At 33.4% G+C, this 24,584-nt stretch overlaps 1 protein-coding gene across 3 annotated transcripts in view; it reads right to left on the minus strand.

The window, feature by feature from the left end:
- The window catches only part of LOC129748889 (hexokinase type 2), a 127,545-nt gene that overhangs the window by 66,283 nt on the left and 36,678 nt on the right, over window positions 1-24,584 (minus strand). The gene's annotated exons all lie outside the window — the stretch shown is intronic.

A 24,584-nucleotide genomic window follows, 5' to 3' on the forward strand; every position in this document is an offset into this window, starting at 1 on the left:
TAACACAGAATTTTAAGCAAAACTTCGTCACAGATCACAGACTTTTCACAGAAATCACAATTTTCTCAATTTTTTTACAGATTTCCAAATTTTTAAATTTTAATGTCACTTTCAACTTTTTATTTTTGACTCAAATTCATAAAAAAAAATAAAACAAGGTAATGTAAATTGTTTTTTTTTTCTATTTAAACTATAAGCGGTTTCCAATTTGTTGATAATTCACATGATTTCCCAATGAACTTCATAGAAATAGCGTCATAGAAAACCGTCACAGAATTTTCGGTTCGAATCACAGAATTTGAGAATTTTTTTTTGTCGAAAACACAGAATTTTTTTTCGGCAACCTTGCCGATCTACAGTACAATACGTAATTCTCCTTAGAAGAAGGCCAAGACCAAAAGCCGAAACGTCGGATAAGATGTAAACGTGCTGTTTATTAATCACTGTTATATTTGACTGAAATTTCCAATGGAAAAATTTGCAATCTAAATAACAAAAATTTCAAAAATGCACAATAAATAAGGATATTGATTTCTTAAAATCTTTTCTTACTCATGGCCATCAATCAAAAGCGAAAAAATATTTTTTTCGGAAAGGTTCAATATAAATTAGAATCAAAGTTTTAAATCAATGCTATTCCCGGTAAGTCTTTGAAAAAGTATTTAAAATTAGGTTTCTTATTTAGAACTAGAAATTTGTTGAAAATAAGTTTTAAGAAGTCTAGTTTAAAAATTTGAAGTCAAAACTCCCGAAACACTAGGGAATTAATGCGAATTTCAAGAAAAAAAGCACAATTTTAAGCTGCGTACATCAGAAATTTAATCCGAATTCTAAAGTTAATTTCTGATTATGTCAAAAAAACACCATAATTAAAAAAAATTGCTTAAGCAAATGATAATAATCGTCAATTATTATTCATCTGAAATCACATTTCTTGTCATTTTCATTGTGTGGTTGGTTGAAAAACTCCGCTGTAATATCTTGAATTTGAAAAAGTATTTGATCACGATTTGCAATGTGAATTCTCGAAAAAAAAACAACACAAAAAATCCATTTTGATCTAAAAGTAATTTATTCAAAACACAAATTTGATGGTTGAATTTAATTTGGGAAAATGGAAAAAAATATTAAATTATATATCAAAAGTGCCAGTGATCAAAGTAAACCATGAAATATTTTATTCTACTCAAATTCTACCAGTTATCAAAATAAAAAGCTAGAAAAAATCATTTTTAAATACACAACAGAATCAAAGCAATCGAAAGATTCCTTTTAATTCAACCACGGTAAATGAAAAGTTCATATACCGGTATTTCGATAGCAACTTACTACCTTCTTTAGTGAGCGTTTTCGATTTCGAAAACAGCTATTTTTTCTTAGTTTTTGCAATCTAAGTCGTTTCAGTCTGAATATTTTTATGAAGTGTGCTCAACAAAACTGTTTGATTTTGAGTGACTTAAAACTCTTTCAAACATACTTTGCTAGAATAAGCTCGGTCTGAAAAGATATAGTTGAAAAACTGAAAATTTTGAATAATTTTTTTTTTATTTTGAACCTTTCTAACTTTTTTGGGTTAGCTTCAACAAAGTTGACGTCTTCAACAAAATTGCTACATTTTTTACAATCTAAAAACTTGCCAAATACATAATTGCTCTAAAATGAAAATTACAAAAAATATTTTTTCTATCTCACTGCTAGGTGATTGAATCATGTTTTTCTAAAGCTCATTTTAAAGTGCTTTAAATGTAGGTAAAATGTCCCGAAGACACTATGGGTCTAAAACGCTCCGTTTTGGCGTAAACAATATTGATCATATTTTTACATGGTTTTCCCCTGTGTGCGTTGGGTAGAATTTAATGAAAATTTGGGTGGATTTAGTTCATAGTGCATTGTTTACATCCTGCAAGTTTTAAAGTCCTGTGATCAAAACTCGCGGGAATGGAGTCGAAAGAACAGCTCGTGCGTGATAAAATCATGCGCAATCATCACGAGAACAAGGATCTCTCGCATCGTTCCATTGCTAAAACGTTGGGAATCGCGAATTTCACGATGTCGCGAGTGATTAAGCGGTTCGAGGAACGATTGAAAACCGGTTTGAAGCCCAAAAGTGAAGGAAAAAGTATTCCGTACAACATCAAAAATCACAACCGCATAGTTCAACCGAAACCCGAACGCATCCGTTCGGGTGTGGCTAAGAAGCTGCACCTAACCAAGTTTTGTCCAGAAGGCCAAAACTAAGGCTGGGCTTCGAACGTTCAAGGAGCAAAAGGCTCCTAATCGAGACGAGAAGCAGAACAAGTCCGACAAAACCCGTGCCAGGAAATTGTACCTCAACATGCTGACGAAAGTTGAATGCTACATCATGGACGACGAAACATATGTGAAGGCCGACTTCAAACAGATCCCCAGCAACCTGTTTTTCACGGCCAAGGATAAGTTCAGCGTTCCGTAGCACGTCCGCACTCAGAAGATGTCCAAATTTGCGAGTAAATTCCTGGTTTGGCAAGCAATTTGCACATGCGGGAAGCAGACACGATGAAATGACAGGGACATGAAAGAGTGCCTCCAGAAGCGGATGCTTTCTCTCCTGAAGGCCTACAACGTCCCAACAATCTTCTGGCCGGATTTGGCCTCATGCTACTACTCCAAGGACGTGCTGAAGTGGTATGGTGGTAAGGTCAATTTCGTGTTCAACCTTTTCAACACTCCGGAGCTCTGCCTCATCGAGAAGTTCTGGGCGATTATGAAGCAGCACCTTCTTAAACAACCTAAGGTTGTGAAGACAGTCGGGGAACTGAAGAAAGTATGGATTTACATGCAAAAAACGGTTGATTCACAGGTTGTGCAGCAGAGGTGCCAGGTGTCCTGATTTATCAGGATTTGTCCTGATTTTCGAGAGACCATCCTGATTTTTCAAAAACTCTCGAGTTGTCCTGATTTTTGAAAATTTGTCACTGAAATGTCCTGAGAATATCGAATAAATAGGTTATAAAATAGTTAAACTCATTTAACAGATGATAATCTTCGGTTCAGATGATATTTAAATTGTGTTTTTATATAAGAACTACCGGCCAGCCTACAAGCTGCGTACTGTTGTTGCATAAATCAAGGAGTTTACAACACCTGTATTGCGCCTTTATTTATGCAATCTAAGCAGATATCCTTATTGTTTTCATGAATAAAGAGGTGTCCTGAAAAATCCTGATTTTTAACTTCGAGTTGTCCTGATTTTTGACGAAACCACCTGGCACCCCTGTTGTGCAGAATCTTATGGCCGGAGTTAAGGCCAAGGTGCGGGCATTTGCGTATGCACTGTAAATAAAATGGTAAAATGAGGTATAATAGTTATTTTTCAATCCCTGACAATTTGATGGAAATCGGATGAAAACTCGAATTTTGAGAATAAATTTTGTGTGTAGCAATTTGATCGTGGACACCCTTCAAGTGTGGCACGCATTCCAAGCCATTCGCTCAAGCTCAAAGGACACGATGGCTTGGTACCAATTCAACAATGTCTAGATCGTACCGAATGAGATAAATTCGCCTAATTGTCCTCAAGCGAGTCCGATTGGAACTTTTTGGGCCCGTACGAAATTGTATTTGAGATAATATTTGAATCCTCCAAATTCTATAAAAAAAACTTAGCAAAAGACTGAAAAAGTGGTTGAAATCGTCGCAAATCAGTCTTTGTGAAAGTTTTGAGTAATCTTCGATCAAAAATGTGATCATTGGACTACGATGGACTGGAATCTATTTTTTTTTTATTTGATTCACTATCACTGTAAAAGAAGTTTCTAGAGAACATAAACGTAAAAAAATTCATTTGCTCATAAATTGTGTTTATAATGTTCATTTTAAACCGTGCTTAGACATAATGGGATACCCTATATCGATGGGGGCATTTTACATACAATCATACATCAGTTGAAACTTATGAACTTCGGAACCAAAAGACCAGTCTACAATAGTGTAATGTAAGAAGATAGAATTTTTAAAAATTATTTTCGAACTGAAGTCAATTGTGAACAAATTGACAGAGGACGTGCCTTTCCCCTGTCGGTTGGTTTTTCTAATTTGTTTCCATCTAAGAATTCACATTCGAGTTCTTTCTGATGATCCGTTGACAGCTTCCCAGAATATCAGTACAGTATGTTCCTACAGTACACGAGACAAAAAAATGCTACTATGCTTGCTGTCTAGTGCCTATACGATATGTTCCGTTCCCGGACCGGTTTTGGAACCGGTTCGATCGACTAGGTACTGTTGTAGGTCTATAATCTCTGTCCTAACTGGTAATCCACACCTGAAGGAATGTTGTTTTTTTTTGCTTATCAGTCGATGTTATTTAGTACCTACCTATCATAACAAAAAAAAGTATATTTACTAAGAATACTTTTTGACTAGTCTGGAACTAATTTAGAGAATCGCCTATGACGTTTTCGTTTAACAGTAGCAACCAAAACACAGCCAGAATAACTTAAATTAGCGTAGCTCATTAGCGCCTCGAAAGCTTGTTTTGTTTTTTTCTTAGTTTCCGAAATCTATTTTTTTTAAATTGCGACTAACGACGCAATTGCTGCCATTCAACACATTTTATTTACTTCGGAGTTGTCTATTAGAACAACTAGCCCTTACATCGTAGTTGTTTGAATATTCTACCTTTGCTCTTTAATTTTTTGAATGCACTCGAAAAAACCCAGACTTGGCTGACAAAACAAAATCAAAACAAAATTCTCCCAAAGATGGGTTTGGTTCAAACGTAAGCTATATTTACATTTCGCTCCGTTGCCACTTAAACACGAAACGAAATGTAAATATATGACTTTTCAATCCTCCACTACCAAGAAGCCATTTGAGGAAATTAATAACTTCGACTAACTTGCGCTCACACTCAGTCAAGGTACGCAGTAATGAAACCAAGCCGTTTTCGGGCTTAGTGGCACTTATGGCTTTCCAAACTAAAAGTGATCAAACATCGGGTGATTCTTGAACCAGAACCATTCCTCGAGTGGCAATAATTGATCGGGCTAATCTACCAACTACAAATAAGTAACCGAACGAAAACATCGAACCGCATCACGTCGAGTAGGTACCCACCTAGTGCTTAAGTGGTGTCTGTGCGCGACGCGCAAATGATAAATTTAAACGGCTTGTGGTGGGCAGCACGGCAACGAGACAGATGCGTCTGCGCCTGCGCTAAGGCCGAAATGACGTGCCTCCATTTTCACCACACCAAATAGTAGCGACACGCCAGAACAGAAGTAGCTCGTAAGGGACTGAGTAGTATTTACATAGTAGATATGTAGTATTATATACAGCAGCAGCAAGAGGCTCGTCCGTCTCCGACGATAAGTTTGCCAGCAGAAAGTTGAACCTGCTAACGGTTTGTTCAGAGTGTTGGTTGGTTGGTTGGCTTGACACGACTCACACAATCACTAGATATTGACTGGCGAATACTAAAGAGACTGTGTTTGGCGATTTAGTACACATGCGATTTTAGCCAGAAAACGATTTTGAGATTTAATGCGAATTTTTAAAACCTGTCGTGAATTGAAATTTCTTCATCGAATATAGACATTCCTTTTACTGTTTTAACAAATTCATATACTGGAATCTGAAATTCTTTCCTGATAAAGATTCTCTCATTAAAAAGTCTCACTTCAACGTTGTGCATTCTAATTAACATTAACTATTAATTATGAAAACGGCAAGACGGAAGATGAAAAAATGCCTGGAGCGCTTGGAAAACGATTTTTGACAAGCATGATGATGCGCTAAAACGATGAAAAACTGGCCACTTGCAAGATATTTGCCTTTTTCTAAGCTACTTATCTATTCATCTTATGGCCAAGGTTGCCGAAAAAAAATCTGTGTTTTTGAGAAAAAAAATTCTGAATTTCTGTGATTTCACCCAAAAATTCTGTGATGGTTTTCTGTGATGCTTTTTCCTTTATTTTCATAGAAAATTCATGATAAATTGGATTATTTTTACATTTAAGTTTTTCAAAATCAAATAAAATTACATATCCCATCATACTTTTTTAATTTAAGGTAAAAAAATCTAAATTTAGTATTGGCTAAAAAATCATAATTTTGGAAATCGATTCAAAATTCAAAAATTCTGTGAAATCTGTGAATTTTTCAAAATTCTGAGTTCTGTGACACATATTCTGTGATGAAAATTTGCTCAAAATTCTGTGAAATTACAGATTTTTCTGTGATTTCGGCAACCTTGCTTATGGCCTGGTATGTTATGAATAACGTCCGGCTGGTGCTCATCAGCATGGTCCCTTTAAATACGCTAAAGTGTAGTGTACATTAAAAAAAACAAATATGAATCAATCTACACGATAAGTGCATAAAAAGTGGAGTAAAAGGTTTTGTAGACATAGTGGAATGTCGAAGAACTATTCTTTTAGAATCTGATGAAACAAATTGAAGTAATAACAAACTCTTCAGAATAAGTATTCCATATTGCCCAGATATTCAAACAAAAATTCGTTCAAAGTCAAACAAGTCCTGTTCACCCAAATTTATTCAAATTATTTGCAAAATTAAACACAAAATTTAAATTGAGTTATGATAGATATTGATTTTTGAGCTCAAAAACGAATTTCAAAGAATTTGTTTTCATCAAAATTAACTTTGAACAATTTGGGAGCTTAAAACGCCATTTAAAGGCTGCTGATGGATTGTTATAAAAAATTGAAACTTCCATATTTTTCTTGCACATTCCTCTTCAAAATACCTAAATTTTACTTAGATTTGTCCAGTTCTTGCATTAGAAATTAAATTTCTGTTTTTGTTAGATCTTGTCACCTAAAACTTAACCTAAAGTTAAAATTTTTTCAAAAAATCGTATTCAATATTCAAAGCCGATCATCTCGAGATAGGGTGGGCCAAATTTCAATATTTGAGTTGCATTAGAATCCTTATTCTATACTTCTCAAAACACAATCAAAAAATTTTGTGCAAAAATTCAAGCATGTATTTTTAATTAATAAAATAGACACTTAAGTTATCGTCCAAAAGTTTGGGATCACCCCTAGTATGGTGTATCGGCCAAAAGTTTGGCATCATTTTTTTTAAAACATGCAAATTTATCTCATTTATATCTTTCTAATCTAAAATCGTACTGCAGATCTGAAGAGTTCATTTGAAAGCTTAGGAATTGTTGTTTTTTCATAAATTCATTCAAAAATTAAATTTTAAATCGAAACTATGAAAAATTTAGTATCATAAGTGTGAACTTTCAAAAAACAATTAATTTCAGGTAAATTTTTTATGGTTTTCACTTTAAAATATAATTTTTGTATGAATTTATGAAAAAACAACAATTCCTAAGCTTCCAAATAAACCCTTCAGATCTGGATACGATGTTGGATAAGAAAGATAGGAGATAAATTTGCATGTTTTTAAAAGAATGATCCCAATCTTTTGGTCGATACACCAAACTGAGGGGTGATTCCAAACTTTTGGACGATAACTTAAGTGTCTATTCTATTAATTAAAAGTACATTTTTAAATGTTTGAACAATTTTTTTTATTGTGTTTTGAGAAGTATAGAATAAGGATTCTAATGCAACTCAAATATTGAAATTTGGTCCACCCTATCCCGAGATGATCGGCTTTGAATATTGAGTGCGATTTTTTGAAAATTTTCTAACTTTAGGTTAAGTTTTAGGTGCAAAACTAAAACATTATATTTTTAAATTGCGACCCAGAGATGGGTCTTGACTCAAACATTCAGTCAGCGAAACTTTTTTATTGTAGAGAAATGAATCCAACTTAGATGAAATTTCAGGAACTAGATAAGAGAAAATCGATGTTGAAAAACATGCGAAAAAAAATTCGCCTTGTCTCCCGGTGGGACTTGAACCCACATCTTGCGCCTCTCCGCCTTCAAGTCCTACCGGGAGACAAGGCGAATTTTTTTTGCATGTTTTTCAACATCGATTTTCTCTTATCTAGTTCCTGAAATTTCATCTAAGTTGGATTCATTTCTCTACTAAAACATTATTTTTGGGCAAAATACCTCCAAAATAGCTATTGCTCATTATCTTACAAATGAGATCAGAAGATTTGCAATATGTCCTAAGACGGCTGAGATATGAACGATCAAAATTTGCATGTTTTTAGCAGGTGATCCCAAACTTTTGGCCCGCAGTGTGTGTGTTTTATAATTTTGCTTCTACTAGTATATAAAATTCGGCAAAATAAAAAAAAAATCTTGGAAAACCTTCACTTTTTCAACAAAAAAAGAGAAAATGAAACACTCAGATCACCGTATTAAAATTAATTGCATCTGTAAATTCTACATTTTCAAAGTTTAAACTTGAATTTTTAAACATGAATAAAAAATGTTGATTCTAATTGGAGCATCAGTAATTTTCTTAATTCAATTCATGTTTTGAAATTTTGTATGTTTCCATCTGTATGGCATTTTTTTTATTTCATAATTTCCAAACTGAAAATTTGGATCTATCAAATTTTTGATTATGATTTTTAAATTTATTCACAACTGATTTAGAAACAATTAAACACTGAATAAGAGAAAATGCAGTCTGATTTACATTTAAAATTCTAATATGACTGTGTATTGTAAATAAAAAATTCTGTTGTTTTTTTTACTATGATTTTGAATTCTAAATTTATGATCAATTTTTTTCCTGATTTTTTGTAATACATTTGTTTATTTTTTATCGTTTTTCTTAAACCTGCCTTAAGACGTGTTTTATAATTTCTTCTTTTCTACTTAACATAGATTTTTTTTTTCGAAAAGAAAAACCAGATTGTGGTAAGTTTAAGTCCAAGTTTTCAATAGCCTTACTAGATCGAAAAAAACATCGATCAAGGATTTCTGACGCGACCAAAAGAATGAATGTTCTAAAAATATCTGCATTTTCAGTATTCTTATGTTTTTTTTTCATTTCTTAGATGTATCATTGTATGGATTGTTAGATTAATAAATTAAGTTGACATAGTGATTGATTTTTGTTTTATGCTGTTTCCAGAAATCACCATCTAAAACAGTAAGTTACAAACTACATAACAGAGGAAGGAAAAAGATTTTTTTCAATTATTTTTCTGTAAAAGTATTCAGTAAGTGTTAAACAGGATTTTATAGAAAAATAAAACTTTGAAATGAAGGAATTAATTTTTTGTGCTAACCACCATATAAATTTTAATTCTGTATTGCTTCATACACTTTTAATTAAAAGTACTGATTTTAACAAAATGCAGCTTCAAATTTTTTTTCTGGAGAAAAGGCAATCAAGCGAACTAGACAATTTCAATTATTAAGATGCCTTTAAATTTCAAGAATTTTTAAAAGAATTACACAAGCAGTACAATCTTTTCACCTAACAGTACTTCATGTTTGTCTAACAATTCTACTTTGAGTATCATAATTCATCGAAATGCCAAAATTTAATAGGAGAATAGATGCATGTGTATAGATAACTGTTTCGAAAGATTTAGACGTCATGAATTCGAATATTTCGTCAGATTTTGTCTATCACCTCAAGATTCGGTGCAATGGCTCGTACAATTTAAAAAATGAGCAATTGTTTTTAAATTCCAGTTGAGAAACTAATAAACCTACATTACAACTAAATACTAAATACTTAATCTATTTATTATCCTTTTTTTCATGAAGGATCCAGATTTTTTAATTTCAAAGATACAATGCCTTAGAATAAGGTTGCCAGAATTTTTCCAGATCGTATCCGGGCCAGACAACAAAGGGCTAATTGAACTAAAAACTTGCAAAATCTGAGCAGTTTATTAAAAAACTTTCTTTTGAACTCAAACATCGAGCAATTTTCGCGCAAATTTGGGAAAAAAACACATAAATTATTGCTTAAATATCAAGAGGAAAAACAATAATTTTGATCAAAAACCCATCAGCCGAATTTCAATTGTATTAAGGCTTCCATAAAATCGTTCATGTTTATTTTGACAAAACTTGTTATTTAGTTACTAAATTTAGTTAGTAAATTTAGTTACTCGTTTTAAGCAAATAAAGTGAAAAAAATCGGGAAAATTCGAACATTTTTCAACAAAAATCTGAGCAACCGGATTGTTCTTAAATTTTGAACTAAATATCTGGGCAAGTCCAAATATAACGAGGCCATTTGAAAAGCTTAATTTAAAAAATATATACAAATTCGACAATTTTTAGAAAATTCAAATGAAACGGATCTAACTATTCCTGGCATCGCAGAAAGGCGTATTAAATGTTTGATATAAAGTATTTAAATTTATTTAACAACTATGAAGAAGACTGAATAACGTTTTGTTCTCAAAAATATCTATGATTCATTTTGATTTAAATGTTTTTGAAATTTGGTCATATTTCTTTTATTCTCGAAGAGCTGTTTAAAAAATCAATAAGAAAGCTTATACAACTTTTTCCCAGAAGTTATGCTATCAGAAATTGCTTCATTTCATGATTTTTTAATAATTTCTCCGAAATCGTTTCAAAATATGGGGAAATTGTGCCATATAAGGAATTGGAAAACTATTTTTCATTTTATTCACACCTTCTTTGTTGCAAAGTTGCTACTGTTCTAAACAAACGATTCAAATTTTATTTTATTCGTTTAAGATTAGAACAAGTTTTAAAATTCAGATATTTTCTTATTTTTTCTTCAGAATTTCATTTAGATTTAGAAATAAAATTTATGGCCCACAATTCACAATGGGAAATGAATTTTAGAATTGATTATAATATGATATTTTTGAATCCCTATATGGGAAATATAACAAAATAATAGAAAAAAATCAGAGTTTTAAAATCAGTTTCAAGTTCATAGAAATTTTATAATCATAAATTTATCTCAAATATTTGTTTTTTGAACGTATAGTTGAAAAAAATAGAATCAATAAAATTTCTTTGATATGCACTAATACGAAGAGCTTAGGAAAAATAGATAATTGAAAAGTTTCTTCTATTCCTCAAAAAGGGTATTTGTTATTCAATATATTACAATTATTGCGAAAGATTCCTTAATGAGCTCATAGCAACGGGAATGTGTGGAGGTGGTCATGAAACTTGTCATTTGTTTGTTTGAATATTAAACAAACCCCAACAATTCACTTGTTAAAAATCTATGAACTTGATTTCATTTGATTTTAAAAGTTTAAACTTAAATCCAAGAAAAAAGAGAAAACAAAGCTTTCTTGTGCTGAAATTTTGGTAACGATAAATTGAGAATATTGTTAACCTTATTCTTTAATATTTTATTTAAACCATAAGTATGACTTCTTTTTGTGCCATTCATTTTCAATTGTAAGATTTCATATCAACCTTATCGGTTAGAGCTGTTATTATATTAAGAAATAGAATAAGGGACAAGAGGTGAATTGTAGGTTTGAACAAAATATCACTTCTATCCAATAAAGTTTATGAAATTTTATGGAGTAATATACTATTTTGAAAAAGGCTGTAAAAAGGCAATAAAACATAATTTATATATGTTGTGAACAGTTTTAAAAGAATTTCCCTTTTTTATATTTATAAAAATCGTCTAAAAAACAATTAGACACACCCTGTGTGCGACTGTAACGTTTTTTATTCCAAACATCGTTTCAAGCAAAAGACATGTAAAAATACAAAAAATTGATCCGAATGAGAAACGCGTGGTTATTTTCAGGGCTGCGTTATAATATACAACACATATGACTGAATTTTACATGAAGTGTAAAGTACAGATTTTTTTCTGTGTACGTTTGAATGTAGGGTAAAAATATATAGTAAGCCTTTGCGGGTTCTGCCAGCTTTCAACATCAACATTGACGAGCTATTTTTATCATCGGTGGTCGTTTAGCCTAATGGCAAACGTCTTTGGCTCATAAGCCAGAGATCCAGGGATCGAATCCCACCACCCTAAAATCTAGGTTAAGGAAATTTTGTAAGTCAACGGACGTTAAAATGAACACTAATTCCATGAAATGTAACAGTGTAACGAAAATTGTAAACTTTACTGAGCATAAAAGAATGAAAAATATTTCTACGGAGTATAAAAGATTGTAAACTCTACGGAGTATAAACAGATACGCTGGTCATATAGTCTCAGTAACTAGACCATATTAGGAGCCAGTCGATAAGACAGTTCCGAGTCGTGCTAAAAATAGCATCGGCGAGAAAATAGAAGAAGAAAAAAGATCATCGAATTTATTTTATGAGTTAGCCTAATTATGAAATTTTTATATGACTTTCAGGGTGTTTTCGAGTCTAACAATAAAAATTACTCTATGAACCAAGTTGTTCGTCTTGGATTTAGTGAATTGTGATCAAAAGTGCGACTGAGTATGCTCTGCTCAAGTTATATAGCATCAATTCACAAATAAAATTTATTATCACCTACTAGTGAATTTCAACGATAACGTAAAATAGTTTAATTGACATGTTCGTTCATACCACATTTGTGACAGTTACTGTAACGATCGAGCTAATCAAGTTGATAAACAGGGCCCGTAGCACGTTCTGATGCCGATTTGTTTGGAATGGAATAAAAATATAATTGTTGTTTTTAACGTATTCCAAGAATTGACGCCATCAAGAGATGTGTTTTTCCACATGTATCCCGCATGTTTGTCAACAACAATGATTAAGTTGTTTTCTAAATGACAGATTTGTGCTTTTTTTTTTTTTTGCAAAATAGCTTTCGGTCGGTATCAGAACCATTCTCGCCCTAATGTCGAGTGAATCATTAATTAGAACTTTCGGAACAGATTGTTACTTCGGCTTTGAAGGCTGTCATATTCCATAGCCTTAGCCGTTGACAAATGAAAATCTATAGAAAGGTGTCGATCTGCCTTTGTAGGAAATCCGATATGTAGAAGCTAAGCAAATCATTTTGATGTTACCTGAATGGAGTAGTAACCCCAATCCATCCAGCTGATAATGCTGTTGTGTGACGATCAGCATTCAGCCTTTCGATAACACAATCTGTCAAAAGTAAAAAAAACAAAAACAAACATTCTGAGCAGCGAGCGTTTGTATGACTCAGATCGCTTGATAGTGACAAAGAAAACAATTAGGTTAATATTAAAGAAAAGTTGTTAAAAACGTTAATGTTTTTAAAAAAAAGTTTAAACAACAGTCTGAATTCGTTCGGTAAATATGTGTAGGTACAAGATTGGTAAACAAAAGAAAATTCGAACTTCGTATTCCACCTGTTCTTTATCTTAAAATAAATCAATGCACAAACTGATGTATCACAAATCTGATAATAACAATCATAATTCCAAGATAAGATATCGATTATTTCAGTCATGGTTAAAACATTTTTTAAAAAACGAAAAATAATACCGTCCACCCCCCATTGAAGAGGTCGACCATATGATAATGTTTTCGTTATCGTCATCGGAGAAGCGTTACCAAATTTTCTGAATGGGCGGCACGTTATCATCAGCAGTGCCACTCGAGCTCGAGCGATTCTGAATGCCTTCCACGTGTTTATTGCTATAATTTTGTTTTCTCATACTAAGATGACAACCATCACACTCACGTTTGGTGAATCTAACACAGTGAAAGTGAACTTGAAAGTTCCCCAACTACTACGAAGAAGACTTCATTGATGTGGTGGGAAAAAGCTTTCCCGAGAAAAACAACTCCCACACCCATACACAAGTCGAATAAACTCAAGTGAGTCCAATCGATGCATGGGCGAGAAATTATTTCTCAATGGGCGGTGGGAGAGTAAGCTTTCGTTTTTGCTGTATTTTCTGCTCTTGACTCTCGAGTACGATTTGATGATAACGCTCGGTCGAGTTGGTTGGAACCGATCCTCCCCCACACAGTTGCATCAGCCCTGTTCAATGAAGTGAGCAAACAATGATTGTCGGCCATCTAGCTCTAGACAGTAATTTGTGATGTTGTTTTTGGAACACTGGTCAACACCTAATCGATGGTCATGCTGACGAAATTGTTGTTTCTGGTGGATAAATACACAGTAAAAAAAGGGGTTTTGATAAATTTCCACTTACAAATAGTATGTGTTTTCCATAGTATTGTAACGAACAGAAATGGGTGCAGTCAGATGAGAAACAGCACCTATATAAATATTTACAGATTTATTCCTCACATATGATAAAGGTTATGCAATCATAGCCTTGGTTCTTCTAATCAAGAGGAAAAATGAGGATAAGTTTTCACACCAACATCAGGCAAACAACTATCTCAATAGAAATGCACGATCATGATTTTCTGTATTTCTCGTGTGAGCTTTCATTACGTCGTACGAAACATTTTAAGAATTCTAGAAAATTGCTGCAAAAGTTATCAAAACAACTATAAAATATGTATTTCACATATAGAATATGTTGTCCAGACTACAAATATTCTAAATGGAAAAAAGATGCGACTAATTTAGTCAGTGTTTTTTTTTGTATTAAAATTGTTTGTTTACATTTAGTTTCATACGACGTAATGAAAGCTCACGCGAAATTTATTTAAAAATTGTTCCACCAAAATAAAATAAATACTAAAGTAGTACTTTGAACTACTATGAAAAAATAAATCTGATTTCAGTCAATTTCTCTAAATATGTATTTTTTTGGGTTGAAAAGCCCTTTAACTTTAAACCTTATTAAAAAAAATACAGATACAGTAGCGTTCATAAAATAATGCAATCGCGTGAAGCAGCTCACACTCTAACAATTTTGAGAAGCCATTTCTCTCTCTGATCTTATCTTATTATCAGTTCAATTATCCAACTTATTCGAAGACTGTATAATGACTGAAAAAAGAGACCTGTAGAGCAAGGGAAATTTCAGATTGCTTCACGTATTCGACAATTTTCATTGAAAAAACTTCCAATTTGATGACGTTTAAGCAGCTGATTTCTGCTGTGTGTTATTGTTTACAGTTCAACTTAAAACTCTGTGCATCTTGAGCTTCAGTTTTCATAATATTCGTGAAAATGAGAAGCATTTTCCCGGAAAAGTCAGTTGGCGAAAATGGAACAAGTAAGCATTGAAGCGGACAAAAAAATCTAGGCGGAAAGTGGGTCCGGTGGACAAAACTTTGGACCGGAAAGTCATGCGTGCTTGCGCCAGTATGAAGACTGCTGCTCGTCGACGAAACCTTTTGCAAATTTGAACACAAAACGCTTCCAGGTGACCAGTATTACACTGTTGGAGATGGCCAAAAAGTTGATGAAACGGAGACATCCATTTTTCCGAAAAATTCGGTAAAAAGGCAATGATTTGGCAAGCCATATATGAGCGTGAACACTGACACAATAAATACAGCTGTTTACGTCTGAGAGTGCCTGAACTAGGATTGTTCGATCTTCTACAAAAGATCGATTCCCAAGATCGATTCAGCTGAATGGTTCCAGGATCGATCCACCTAAAAAATCGAAACAAAAGGATCGATCTCTGCAAGATCGATCTATTATTGTTTTTTGTGAGAGGTGCTGCCTGAGGGTTGCTTTATGCTGAAGCAAATAGTGGAAAACGGCAGGAAAACTCAAACATTTGAATATAGTACGAGGGACGAGCTATAAAAAATATTCTTTAAGTTTAAATTATAAGCACGTTAGTTAGGAATTAGTCAAAATATTGTATTTTGACTGATTACTACAAATCCGCCATTTTAAATTAGTTCACGGTAAAATGCTAATTTATAAAAAGGCTACAGTCAAGATTTTTAATTACGCTGATGTTTTGATTACCACAATTCCGTTATAGGTCAAGCATTCAAGTGCCCGGATTTATCAGGGCTTGTAAAGATTTTCAGAGAAATAATTGAAAAGAACGGTTGCCCGGATCTCGACAAAAATAGTCTGGATTTTCCTCATTATTAGAGAAATCCAGATGAAAATCTAAAATTTTCCTGCATAATTGTTGGTTTTTGCGTCCAGGTACAATATTTGTTGAGCCTGGTGAGATTTGCCCGGATACAGCCTGGCTTTAAAGTCAAGAAATTTAAAACCAATGAACAGTTTTCACCACGATTTAGGGTAAAAATGCCCTGATACGGCCCGGGTACGTTCAGAAAAAAAAATGGAAAAGCTTAGTTATGATACAAAGGTAACGTGTTCAGCTATCATCTAGAGGCTCAAGTCCAATCCTTCAAGCAACAAATTTTTCAAGTTTATTTTCACCAAGCGTAGATTCACGCTTTATTTGTCTAGAAATTCTTTTTATTGTGGTCTCAGTTAAAAACTGAACATCATTCTACAGAGCTTTGACTATGAAACTTGAAAGTTTCGATAAAAACTTAAATCTTGTGCTGAGTGAAATGCTATAAATGCTTAATTCATGCTGAGCAAGCTTTCATGTGACCGTTTAAAAAACTTAAAAAGATCGAAAGATCGGATCGGAAATAAACCGATTTAATCGATTTTTTCAAGGCTAAAGGATCGATCCAAAAAATCGGAAATTGGAGTTCAAAAGATCGATCTCGCAAAGATCGATCCGAGATCGACCAATCCTAGCCTGAACCGTCACCTGCTGCCCATGATCCATAAGCATGATTATCCAGTACTGTTTTGGCCGGATTTGGCATCAGTTCAGTATTCAAAAGACACGATGGCTTAGTACAGATCCAAAAAAGTCCAGATCGTACCGAAGAAGATATATCCGCCAAATTGTCCTCAAGCTAGACCGATTGAAAATTTTTGGGCACATACCATGACTTATTTGAGAAAAGATGTGAAGCCTGCTAAAAAATAGGCAAAAGACTGAAAAAATGGTCTATATAATCGCATATCAGTCTGTGCTGAAACTAGTGAGCAGTCTTGTATAAAAAATTCAATCACTGGTAATCTAAAAAAAAATTAAAATATATTATTTATTTATATAATAAGGAGTGTATTCGAAAAAATGCAACACTTAGTTTTGCTAATAATTTCTGCATGCATGAATGAAAATTGAGTAAATTTTCAGTGAAGCTACCTACTAGTATAATGATTACATGTGCAAATTTTTGTGACGTTCTTTCAAGTGGTTATCTATTTAATACAGAAGGTCGTTAAATGAATTTTTTGGGCAGGATCACGAAAAATTCAGGAAAGTTCCAGTGAGAAACTCAAAAACAGCTAGAAATCAACTAATCGACTATAGCTCATATGGTGAATCGTTTAAAGAGTCCTAGAGGATCTAAAAGTGTGCTACTTCATTCTAATGTTTAGTATTCATGAAGTGAAGATGATTCATACCATGAAGGTAGGGAATATTAGAGATTTATAAAGCGCAAAGCAGAAATTTTGATTGGGGAAGTGACAAAAAAAAAGTTCTCACTAGTTCATCTAGCTGACTAATGAACACGCCTGACTTCATTTCTGCTAGATAAAAAGCTACCCGCGGTAAAAATATACAAAATACGGTGGTCAAATTGTGCGCAAAATACTGGAACCTAGCGGAAAGATATTTTGAATTATTTCGTAATGGACAGCAAAACGAAATCTTTAGCGTGCACCTGACAGGTTTCCAGCCAGAAACTTTTCATTGACAAGTTTTGCCTTGATGTTCCGGAGATGAACAAAGAGAAAATAAATGTAAAATTTAATGTATAGCATTTGAAGTGGCTGACTGAAGCTGCAAATCAGTCTGTGTTACATAACTAAAACAAAACAATGAATATACAAAGAAGGTTCCCTCCAAATGCGACCTGTCTCCCTGAATAACGCTTGCATAGATCCTAAAAAATTGATACTGTGTTTTGGTTGGATCTAGAATGGTGCAATAATTCGAAAATCTATCTCAAGAACCACTTGACAGAACGTCACAAAAATTTGCATATGTAAACTTCACTAGGTAGCTTCACTGAAAATTTCATAAATTTTCATTCATGCATTCGAAAATTGTTCACAAAATTAATTGTTGTAATGAACTTGCAAAAAACTTTCTTTTATTGTCTTTTTTTCAATGTGATATTCGAATTTAAAATGTAAATATTTCATCTTTTGAGGATCGGAACCTTTTCCCGAATTCTGACATTATGCTCCATTCAGACCGGCAAGAAGTAATCAAACACTCCGTTTTGTATTTTTTAAATTCTTATAAAAATAATAAGCATCCTAGTAGAATCTCGTGCCCAAATCGAGCTAGAAAATCAATTGTATTGTTTTTTTTAAGGTGGAGACAATATAATCACTGATCACACTGACATGACACTTAGAACAAAAATTTAACCATTTTCTTTTTTTTGACAGATTTTGTAGGTTCACAATACCGACGGCAGGTGGCGAACCTGAAAAATTTGACAAAAAATGCCCTGAAGGAAAAATCTACCTGTTTAGCCCGATTTTATCGTAAAAATTGCCTGTTTTTCTTTAAAGTTGGGTGGCATTTCCTAACTGGGATAGCATTTCTTCAAATCGATCAATGCGCACTCTGGAATCGATATTGCGTACTGTTAGAAAAATTATCCGGAAAACGAAATTGGACAGTCAGTATGGTCAGTGGTATAATGTTCAATGATTAAATTGTAACTTTCTTCCCTCCATTAAAAACTGCATTCTGTCTTCGATAGAAACAATTTTAAAGAATACATCTTTCTAATAGTATTTTTGTACAATTTCTTTAGTGTAGCCCGTTATTTTTACACCTAATTCTGAAAAAAATATTTATAATTTTTAAATTTTCTTTGAAAAATATAACTTTTTGTCCAAATTTTTGGTTTAAAAAACTTTTTCATCTAAATGTTTGCAGTTATTATATTTTTTTTGAGAAATCTTAATTCACTTAAGCTTTACAATAAAAAAATTAAAGTTTTAAGGAAACTATTTGTGAAAATTATAAAAATTTACCCGTGAAATTTGTTTGCAAACCTTCAAAAAAATTGTTCTAGACCCCCCGATTGATTTTTTTTGCGTATAGAGCGTTGGATAGGGGAAAGCATCCTGTAAAATGTGGTAAATTTTCAGAAATTCCAAATTTTACTTTTGAATGGCCACATAAAAAAAAACTCCGTGATGTGAAATAAAATGAGGGAATAAACCGTGAATTGGTCTTTTTAACATACCCTAATGGTAAAATAATCTTGAAGTTACCAACCTTCCAATGAACTATTTGAAATTCGAAAATATTTAAAGAAACTGGAAAGGAAAATATCAGCATTTTTAGAGGGGATGATTCTTTTTTCTGTTGGGCACTGTAAGTGGTACTATTTTTGGTAAGTTGGAAATTGGAGAAAATTTCAATTCATGGCAAGTTCAATAGGATTCTTTATTAATAATTTTAAGTGAAACGGATACAAAAGATGTAGTTTATTCCCGATAATAAATAAAGTTTAAGTAGCGGACATGTATTGAATTGGTTGGATTCGATATTATTTTCTGAAAAAAATTGATCCTGCGAAGAATATTTCCATTTTTTGTAGTTGAACGTAGTGCTTTAAAAATCTTTCTGATAAGTATCATTTGTTTTAAAAGAAATGAATTTTCAAAATTTAGAATATTCATAAAACTTTTACTATTAACCGTTTTAAAATTAATAAAACACGCTGCCCAATATTACTCGATAAAATAGTTATCAGAAGTCAAACTGTACAATTAAGTATAATAAATTAATATTAATATCCACCTAATTACAAGGAAATGAAAAATCATCTAAAATTTACTACATATTTACTTTAACTTTCAGGTTATTGTACTGCAAAGACATTCAAGTGTCGAATTAGATGAGGAAAAATGTTTACATATTAAAATAGTAATATTTTTCTGTATTGTTTTCAAAACACAAAATCCCAATAAGTCCCAGAAAAAACTGAAAGTTGATATTCACTTGAAAACCAACAAAAATATTTTTTTTCTTTATATTTAAAATGAATAAAAAAAGGCCTTTAGATAAATATTCATAGAATCAGAAAATTCAAAAACAAATCTAAAGATTTATGTTCGTACAGTTTTTTTAGGAAGAAATTCAAATAAACATAAAAATTACTTAACTTTGATTATTTTTCCAAAGTTTGAACGTCACAAAAACGATAGAAAGGCAGCCAAAAGCCAGTTCGCTAGAGAAGAAAAAAAAATTAAGACAAATCTAAATTCTATTTTCCATTGAATGTAACACTATTTTTTTTGCTGGAAGAAGCAATACAACATATTTTATCAATAAGTATTTTAGTTGATACAATAAAACCAAGTCTCAAGATATCGAAAGGTTATTACTTTTCTTACCTAAAGTAAATGAATTTGATTCAAAAAAGTGTGTAAATCTTAACTTCCGGATAAATTTAAATATGACCTCTTCAGAAGCACAGAAGTTTCGGTAGAGAGCTTAGAAGATTTAGAGAAGAAATCTGGGTAGATGGCGTACAGCCGAATTTTTAGATCTTATATTTTAACTATACTTGCATCCTTTTTCTCTTATTTTCCACTCTATCTATTGACTACTAGGACGTGGTCGGCGCCGTTATTGATGTATAAAGAGAGCATCAGTTTTGTTCATTGAGGATATGCTGTCAATCCCAGAAACGAATCTTTTGACCCACTGGACAAAGTTGATGGCCTCGGTCAATCACGGAGTAGCAACCATGGGCGATGTGGAATTCGTTCTACTTAGCCACTTTATTCCACGATGGCGGAATAAAGTCGAACACAAAAGTATTAAATCAGTTTCGGTAATAGTTTAAGGTGGCATTTCGGGACTTGAGGTGGACGTGAGTAGTCAATCAAGCTAAGCTAAACTAATTATTTATGTTAATTTGTTTGGAAACGAAGATTTCGAGATTCGTTGAGGAAATTATTACAAAATATTCAAAAAGTGATGAAAAAATTGTTAATTTGTGTAAAACTGGATTATAATATTTTATCAGGAGAAAATAAGAATTGAGAAACAAATTAAGAAGACTGATAAAAATTTCATAGTCTGCGATGAAAAATACAACATTTTCAATTCATCTTCTTACAAATTTGTATGACAGTGTCAACCATTCACCGCGGTTTCGTATTGGCTTGCAGAACACCCACGAAACGAAAAAGGGGGAAGTACCTGTCAAGATTAGAAAAGACGGAAATACCGCACGCTCTTGCAATACTCATGCACCTACATCGTTGAAATTAGACGTCGACGTCTCGTCGGCGTCATCGTAAAAAAGGGTTTATCGAACGAATACCAGCAGAACACAATCGAGTAGGTAAAAGGGTGGGTAGGAGTATGAGATGGCAAATCAATTGACGCCTTTATTTGCCATTTAGTTGCAATTCAAAAGAGAACGGGTCGTTGAAATGGGTTTAGTGCAAAAATTAGTCAAGCCTTTCGGGAGTGGAAGTAGATGGCACTATTCAATTATGAGATGTCACTTATAACCGACTGAATGGCGATCATTGTTTCTGAGAAATTAATGCATTGCTCACGTGGTTTGGAACACGTTGGTCGTACGGAGTTTTTTTTCATGAATGTTTGCTAGTTGAAGGTGACCTCTAGATTGGATATTTCTTTAACTGATTTATTATAGTTTAATAAAGGTATCAAAATGTGTCTGTATTTAGAATATGCACGAAATTTTACCAATTTTCGGAGGATCGATCGAATTGATCTCCAACATTCCATGTGCCCCTACCAGGCGTCAGAATTGCATATCGTTGCTTTGCTTGCGCCATGAGTTCAATTGATTCCCGCATTATCGATGCACATGAAGGTACATACTATAGGCAGTATGCATGCCAGACGAAAGCAGAATGTTCGAGTTCTGTTGCTCTTTCTTGACTAAATAGCCAGCTTCTCTCGTGCCGCGGCCACCGCCACCGAATCAGATTGACGACATTATCACCAAAACCAGCTTGAACTGGATTCTTTCTGGAATATTCATGGATGCTAAAGACTGGATCCCGATCCGATGATGACCGACCGGTTTGGTGGATGAGCGAAATTTGTGGAACTGGCACAATCGGTGCCAGGTTTAAGTCCCTGGGAATCGTGTGGCTTTAATAGGAATCTTTTATGATGGGACGTATTTTGGGGTGAACGGTAGATTTTTTTATTATTGTGAGATAGATTGTTTTTGTAGTCGTTTGGAAAATCCAATTGAGTTCATATAATAGAATTGGAGATGTGCCTGAGATATTTTTATCTGCTTTAAAATTTGATACAGGAACTTGGGTAGAGGCGCCAAGGACAACGGCTTAAGGAAGCTGTTTTGATTATTTCAATATAGTTCCTGTTCATCTTGGTTCAAAGACTGATTTTTGAGGATTGATGATTTCTCTTACATTGTTTATTGAAACTCTGCAGGAAACAGATCAATTTATTCCGTACTTTTGTTCCTATTAATGATTTATTTTTCTCATTCAAGTTCCTTTATTGTCTTGCCAGGTACATGTTGGCCCTTATTCTGCGCCGCGAGTGACGTGACGATAGTCGACTCACCCAAGTCACACTATTCCAGTAGTCGGTTTGGGTGAGGAACGTCACTTCGGATGAACTTTGTGAGTTCTTACCCTATTCTGATAGTCAACGTGGGTGAGAAACGTCGCATTCAGGTGACGATTTTAGGTGACAATTGTCGGTACCTTTTCAGGTGGCGACGAGAGAGAAATTGAATGGAAAATTGATACAAAATGGAATATTTTGGTTCGAAGTATTTATTTACATTAAAGTTTGATAATTTTGAACACAATCAGATTAATTTACTTAAATTTAAAAAAAAAACTATCTTTTCTCAGTGAAAAAAAAAGTTTATTAAATAACTGGTATCATAAGATATTTTCATTAGATTTTGGGAAAAACATTTTTCCCTTTTAAAAAGTACATTTTTATTGATTGAACGAAAAGTTGTTCTATGATCCATCAATCGAAAATCAATTCCATTGAGATTCGTTGCTTTTCCAGTTGGTGGATACATGTGTGATTTCATCGGTTAAAACTAAAATTTAAAACAATTAACATCAATTGCATTCTATACTTACCTATAGCTTTTCTAGGGAACCTGTCGTCGGAATGAGGGCATCATTTTCTGCATATATTAAAACGTCGATGACCATTCCCCAAAGTTCCTCGCAAAGCAGCTGGTCCTTTTTTTCTCTATAGACGCCCGTTTTTCGATCCGATTTATATCTACACTTCAGCCCTATGGTGGCCATCCATCGATTTACGCGCAAACAGAATTTCCAGCAACTTGCAGCACAAGACGAAAATAACTTTACTTACTTGAGAAAGTTTTGAAGTTTGGCATTTAATCCGCTCCTTTTTATACCGATCGGTTCGGGCGACAGTCGTCGACTTCCACATTCGATGCAACTCGATGCAGGTTCCGGACTCAACCTTGGATAATGAAATATCCATTTGGACCACACAATTTGACCGTTTTTTTTTTTTCGAGCAGCTTGCTGTTTCCGTACAATCCGAATGCGGCCTTTTCAAACCCGGAATTTTTACTTATTTTGTTGAAATTTGATTCGCAAAATCCGAAATGCGATCAAAATCAAAACAAACCAGAACAAATTCGACCATTTTGACAGACGTGTTCATTCAGTCACTCACGTTGAATGAACGTCTGTCACTTTACCCATATCGACTCCGGGAATAAGGTGACAAAAGTCACGGTGACTCCGAGGTGAGGTGACAATCATCACGTCACGCGCGGCGCAGAATAAGGGCCGTTGTGTTTGCCAGGTGCCCAGATTAGTCTGTAAAACACAGACTTTTGACCCTTCGTCCAGATATTGGTCAGCCACACACTTTGCTCTGATTTTACAGACTTTCAGAATTGAGTTATAAAATCGATATTCATGTACCGGATATGACCAGTAAGTGCCATATTATACAAGAAATCTTACTTGTAGGCATTGGTATTTCATTAATCATTCCTTTAATTTTTTTTTTCTTAAATTAGATCGGCATGGTACCAAGGCTAACGGAAAAAATTCTGTGTTTTGACGAAAAAAAATCTGATTTTCTATGATTTTTTCCAAAAAATTGGTGACGCTTTTGTGTGATGCTTTTTCCATTAATTTCATTCAAAAGTCATGTCAAATTGCGTCTTTTTTACATTTTACTTTTAAAAAATCAATGAACATTATCAATTTTATCATATTTCTCCAATTCAAAGATAATTATCCAAAATTTGAATTGCCTAAAAAAATATTAATTTGAAAAAACGCCCAAAATTTAAAAATTCTGTGAAATCTGTGAATATTCCAAAAATTCTGTGTTCTTTGATACAGATGTGATGAAATTTGGCTCAAAATTCTGTGAAATTATAGATTTTTCTGTGATTTCGGAAACCTTGCATGGTACATGGATGGAAAATGTGTTTGTTATATAGTTCTGAACTCGAAAATAACCCGAATACAAAACCACACCAATTCTACCAAAGCTGTCTCAAATTATTTCCCCCCTTTAAGGGATTAATTAATTAAAACTTTGGCGTTCGGGTTCTTGCAAATGGTATCAATTTACTTCGCACGGATCAACCGCGCAGGACAACCGCAAACGTTTTTATAAGATCTTAGTCGTAAAAAATGGTAAAAATATTTTATTTTTGTAGCGGCCCACCACACTCCCCCACACCAAAAGGCTCAATTGAGCCCCCTGGTAATGGACGCTACTGTTCTCAGCATGTCTGGCAGCAAAATGATAATAAGAGTAAACGCGAGAAAATTTTAATCATGCTGAGAACACAA

This window comes from Uranotaenia lowii, chromosome 2, assembly GCF_029784155.1.
Source record: "Uranotaenia lowii strain MFRU-FL chromosome 2, ASM2978415v1, whole genome shotgun sequence".
In the NCBI taxonomy this organism is placed as follows: domain Eukaryota; kingdom Metazoa; phylum Arthropoda; class Insecta; order Diptera; family Culicidae; genus Uranotaenia; species Uranotaenia lowii.